Raw genomic sequence first — 6,692 nt, 5'->3', positions numbered from 1 at the left:
AGTATCAGTATTGCACCCGTGCGAAGCCGGGGTGGGTAGCTAGTTGATTATAATATTCGACTATGATAATTACGTAAACATAACCACATTATGGAAGGTGCCTCAAATATCCAAATAACCTATAAATAAAAGATTCGACTGAGTATCGCTAACGTGCTCCTCAGAATTGTTCCGTTCCCTTCCGTTCCGTTACTTTGTCATGGATCCTGTGCTCAGAACCTTACCAAACTTCCACCAAATTACCCTTGAAGTATATATTTTATAATAAAAAAAGAATTATCAAAATTGGTTAACGTGATTTTCAGTTATTCACCGATTTGTCGCGCATATACATAATGCAAATTTAAGACTTATGTCGTTTTCATATGGATACCATCATCGGAAAAAAATTTAAAAAAAATGGGACCCCACGGGAAGCACTACCTTTCAAACAAAAAAAAAATTATCATAATCGGTCCACCCAGTGAAAAGTTATGAGGTAACAAACATAAAAAAAAAAATACAGACGAATTGATAACCTCCTCCTTTTGGAAGTCGGTTGAAAACAGAATCAAAAATCTATTTACTTTATAATGATTGTATTTAAAGCTAATACAAATTATCTTCATAAAAATTTCTGAGAAAAAAGTATTGATTTTTTTTAAAGAAATTTCTACTGAAATCTTATATACCAATCGAAAAAGTAATATCAAATTATTAATTAATATTATATCAAAATTGTGATGTTACAGAAAATGCTATTAAAAAAATAGTAGTCGACTTAAATTAATTAATTTGAACTTATGGCAGCATCGAGTTGAAATGTGAAATAAATTATAGAACACAACGCAAGAAAATATGATGTGCTCCTTACTTAACGAGGAATAACGTGCTTTCCAAAGCAGAACCTTCTAGAGGGATTAAAATGGATAGATAGTTATCTAATTAAAAGAAACTATGACGCAATAATACTTTGTGAAGTTTAAGTAGATTTTAAACAAAACAAAATTAAACTGTACCTAACTAGCTGGTAACATTATCGTTTGATAAAATGTGTTCATTCATAAAAATGATATTAACATCTGATTATAATTCAATTAAATTGGAACTATGAATTAATGTAAATTTCATTAAAGTATTTTTCCATGGATATTAAAACCTAGCATTCCGATAGTTAATCGCCTACAAATCTTATATTGACTTGCCTGCTTCATAGTCTGAATGAGTAATTTTTTGCCTACGTGTTAAGCGAGTACATTTTTACTGTTTTTTTTATTAACTCTAGCGATTAATACTTCGTAAATTTTTCATAACAATTTGTTGTAAAAGGATCAAAAGAACGATAGTAATATCGAAGATTATTAGGTAACAGCCTGTAAATTTCCCATTGCTGGATTAAGGCCTCTTCTCCCTTTTTGACACGACGTTAGGAGAATATTTCACCAAGCTGTTCCAATGCGGGCTGGTGATTAAATTTGATCATATGTCTAATTTCAACGATGTTTCCCTTCACCGAGCATGAGGTGAAATATATACAAAACTTAAGCACGAACATTTTTGGTGCTTACCTGGGTTTGAACCCGCAATCGGTTAAGAGGGGCAGATGGAGCTTGGCGGAATATGCTGCAAACCTTCTCCTCCTAAGCCGAACAGTAGAAAATTTACAGGTTATTACTATTCTGAAGATAAGTGAGACAGTATAATATTTAGAAAAGATCTGTATACCTGAATATCTAAATTCCACAAATAACCTTAAAATGAATTGTTTTTCTAAATCACATTGAATTCAAATTGTACTGAAATACATTAAACCACGCACACATTTATACAAATTACGAGGCTTTTTACTCGTACATCTGCAACGCTTACAATATTAATTCAATTAACTAAAGAATTTACCTTTATAGTGGCATAGTTATACAACTAATATAACGGTTCAAGGGTTTCACATGGAAACTCAATTAACAAACCTCTGCCCACTTTTAGCCATCAATAACAAATATTAATCCTTAACATCATTTCAACGCGACTAGTTTATTTGGTTGAGAGCCTTATTCAGTGTTCCCGGAAATTGCGTTAGCCGATAAAGTAGTATTAAAGTTTTAAGCTCCTATAAAATAAAATATAAAATATAACCTACTTACGTTTATAAGTTTAATATTTTTTCATTTATTTATAATACCTTATTTACCTATCATTTCACCATTAAAATTCACCAAAAGAGCTTAGATGGCCCAGTGGTTAGAACACGTGTCTTTTAACCGATGGTTGCGGTTCAAACCCCGGCAAGCACCACTGAATATTCATGCGTTTAAATTGTTTTTATAATTCATTTCGAGCTCGGCGGTGAAGGAAAACGTTGTGAGGAAATCTGAATGTGTCTAATTTCACAGAAATTCTGCCACATTTGTTTTCCACCAACACGCATTGGAACAGCAATATGTTTCAAACCTTCTCCTCAAAGGGACAGGAGGCCTTAGGTCAGCAGTGAAATTTACTGGCTGTTTTTGTTGTTGTTGTCACCATTTTCGTAAATTCAAATCGTTTGTAAAAATACATTGGTAGAAAAAGCATATTATTCGATACAAGATTTTATAGATGATAAAAAAGCGTTGCGTTAATACCTGTTGACTTCCAAGCAGGATATATTAATTTCAATAATTGTATTTAACTAACATGACTTTGTATTTTTTAAATGTTAAAAAAGAGTAACTACTGATTTTCTTGCCGGTTCTTCTCGGTAGAATCTACTTTCCGAACCGGTGGTAGCTTCACTTAATTGTAAAATGACGATACAAAAGTGCTTGTAAAAGCCTACTTGAATAAAGTTAATTTTGATTTTGATTTGGTTTTGATTAAATAGCTTGCTATTTGCATTATCAACATACATAATAATGATATATATTAATACATTATACACTGAAACGTTACAAATCAAAATTAAAATAACTGCTACGCAAATTATGACCGCGCGGAATAGTGGGGAGAATATTAACAGCGGTTGCCCGATGAATCGTAATTCCAATTCTCTTGACGAAAAATTAAGTAGACCTTTTACCAGGAGAAAAAGATCTTATAAACAAGTATTGAATTTGTCTTGCTGCGTTCTGCTTTTAAATATAATTGATCTGTACCATGTTACAAATTATTCGTATTTGCAAAAATACATTTTTTGAATGGAATGAATTGATGATTATATTGTTTAATAAAAACAATAACGGTTAACGGTTATTTGCAAACAAGAAGTCTGCTGAAACAATACCACCAAACAATCGATTCCTTTAACATTCAAATAACTATGGTCACAAAACGCATATAACATTAGATAAACAAATTTAGTCTTGAATACTGAGAGTTCATGGGATAAGTTATAGGCAACACGCAGCACTAAAGTTGTACGGTAGTTCTAAGCCGTATAGTTTGAGACATTCAGCCACTAAGTTATAATGTACCGATTTAGACGAAAAATCTTTTTATGGCTCACGATTCAACTCAACTCGATAAATATGATCATGTCTTTTTAATCGATTCTGAGGAGAGACTAGCCGACTAGTATAGTCAGCTTCTTGATATATTTAAGTTTACAATAGAGAACACAAACACAATTCCCTTATTCCCATAATTCGGTGGAACAGTAAATTTGTCACCACCCAAAAATTAGACGCAGGACCAACGTCTTCAACGACCAATGCCAAACTACGGATTCTGTTGCCTTGAGAAAACAACTTAATAAATTTTTTATCAGCCAAACATTCTTTTCCAGGTCCTGGATTAACTTTATAGGCAAAAAAGCAACATACAATATTTCCTTTGTACAATACAAAGAAGAAAATGAAACAAATATAAAAAATGAGTTTTACTTTAGTTATTCAAGTGTCTCATACAACCCCAAAAAACGTTTATCTGAAGTGCCATTAAATATCTGAGTTGGGAACTTCGTCTTCCGCTCGTAAGTTTAAAAGAGAATATGTTTCAAGACATACATATTTTACGTAAACCATATAACAAAGGTGTACAATATTACTTCACTTGTCGTGGTTCATGATGAGTTTAAATAGGACCTCTTTGAAATCTATAGATAATATAGATTAGTAATTTAATAATAAATAAAAAGTATGAGACAACATTGCATACATTACTTTGATCCCAATGTAAGTAGCTGAAGCACTTGTGTTATGGAAATCAGAAGTAACGACGGTACCACAAACACCCAGACCCAAGACAACATAAAAAACTAATGATAATCTACATTGACTCGGTCGGGAATCGAACTCGGGACCTCGGAGTGGCGTACCCATGAAAACCGGTGTACACACCACTCGACCACGGAGGTCGTCAAAAATAATAATTTATATCTATGTAATCTGTATTTTTAAATGTCATCCACAAAAAAAACACTAAGCTGAATCATGATCCAAAATAAACAATGATCATAGCTTAATGTCAGTGTAGATCCTTATTTAAATTTAATTTAAATAAAATTTTACAATACATATTACTAAATATAGAGAATTATAATAATCTCGCTTTAATATTGATAGTATGTCCATTATATATATAGATCCATGTGACGCAGCCGGTACGTCGATTCCTAGGCGCTGTCTACGTCGTCAATATTGGTTAATTTGCTCCCAGAATATGTTCTATGCAGGAAACTTGTCTCGTACTCGTGTTACATCTGCTCTACCAGGAATTTTTTATCAAGGAGTACTCGCGACTTCATTCGCTTGGACTTTAGACTGTTTTATTGGTTTCCCGTATTAACTTTCATTGGATATTGGTTGTAGATAGTATTCTGGGGAGAACCTTTTTTCTGAAGTAATGTAGCTGAGAAAATATCGGTTTGTCTCTAGTTATGGTTTTTGTATAACGAAAAAGGGTGAGAAATAAAAAACGATAATTAAGATAAAATAAATATAAATAAAATTTTAACAAAAAGAAAAACCGACTTCAAACAAAACACTATTTTAAAACAAATGAATATGCACGAAAAAGTAATAAAAATAATTGCGTATTCAACATATTTTTTAGAGTCTTCCTAAGTTAAATGAAATGAAAAATATTAGACTACTTAAAAGTCGATTAACGATTATATCATGTAGTTATAGTTATTGGTATATTTGGAGCCGGTGTCAGCCACGGTGCCCTTGCCCCAACAATCAAAAGAAAGAAGCGATACGAGCCCCTTGATTGATCCAGTATATTATTGTGTAAAAGGTAATTTGTAAAAAACATATTTGTTAAAGTATTCTCATATTGTTTTTTGATAGATATACTGTAGGGTTTTATTGGCTGACACCGACTCCAAATATAACAATAATTATAACTACATGATATAATCGTTAATCGACTTTTAAGTAGTCTAATATTTTTCATTTCATTTAACTTAGGAAGACTCTAAAAAATATGTTGAATACGCAATTATTTTTATTACTTTTTCGTGCATATTCATTTGTTTTAAAATACTGTTTTGTTTGAAGTCGGTTTTTCTTTTTGTTAAAATTTTATTTATTTTTTGATTTTAAGTGAAGCTGATGTTGACTAACTAATTTTTTTTAATATGGATAGATTAAACATTCCGTTTATATGAGTCAGAAACTACTTCGAGGACAATTTCAAAGGAAACTTGCGAATAAAGCAAAAATAGACTTTCGAAAATGCGGATTTAATACGTCACGCGGCGTAAACTACAAGGATCCCTCGAATGAGCTGTATCGAACTCAGCAAAAAAACTTTGCAAAAGACCAACTATATTTCGTACATCATATGACATCACATCACATACACAAAATTTGATTAAAGATACTAAGAAATTCTGTCCCAAATCGCACCCTAACTGCGAGCCGTATAGGAGTTCCATCACTACATAGTATAAAACAAAGTCGCTTTCTCTGTCCCTATATCTTTAAATCTACGCAACGGATTTTGATGCGGTTTTTTTTTAAAAGATAGTGTGATTCAAGGGGAAGGTTTTTGTATATATAACATGAACAATATAGTAAAGAAACACTGATAATTTTAGAAGTTTGCGGTGTGATGTCGTATATAAACAAATTCTGTAGTATATTTAGTATCACTATTGCACCCGTGCGAAGCCGTTGTGGGTAGCTAGTTGATTATAATATTCGACTATGATAATTACATAAACATAACCACATTACGGAAGGTGACTCAAATATTCAAATAACCTATAAATAAAAGATTCGACCGAGTATCGCTAACGTGCTCCTCAGAATTGTTCCGTTCCCTTCCGTTCCGTTACTTTGTCATGGATCCTGTGCTCAAAACCTTACCAAACTTTCACCAAATTACCCTTGAAGTATATATTTTATAATAAAAAAAGAATTATCAAAATTGGTTAACGTGATTTTCAGTTATTCACCTATTTGTCGCGCATATACATAATGCAAATTTAAGACTTATGTCGTTTTCACATAGATACCATCATCGGAAAAAAAAAATAAAAAAATGGGACCCCACGGGAAGCACTACCTTTCAAACAAAAAAAAATTATCAAAATCGGTCCACCCAGTGAAAAGTTATGAGGTAACAAACATAAAAAAAAAAAAAAAAAAAAAAAAAAATACAGACGAATTGATAACCTCCTCCTTTTGGAAGTCGGTTGAAAAGATTCATTTTCGCGTAGGACATAGAGTTCATTACCATCTTGCCCCTCCAACACGGCCCCGTTTATATTTCTGAATTAAAAAAGA

Source organism: Vanessa cardui, chromosome 20, assembly GCF_905220365.1.
Source record: "Vanessa cardui chromosome 20, ilVanCard2.1, whole genome shotgun sequence".
Classification (NCBI taxonomy): domain Eukaryota; kingdom Metazoa; phylum Arthropoda; class Insecta; order Lepidoptera; family Nymphalidae; genus Vanessa; species Vanessa cardui.
The sequence above is the reverse complement of the archived record's forward strand: the minus strand, read 5'-3'. Positions refer to the sequence as shown.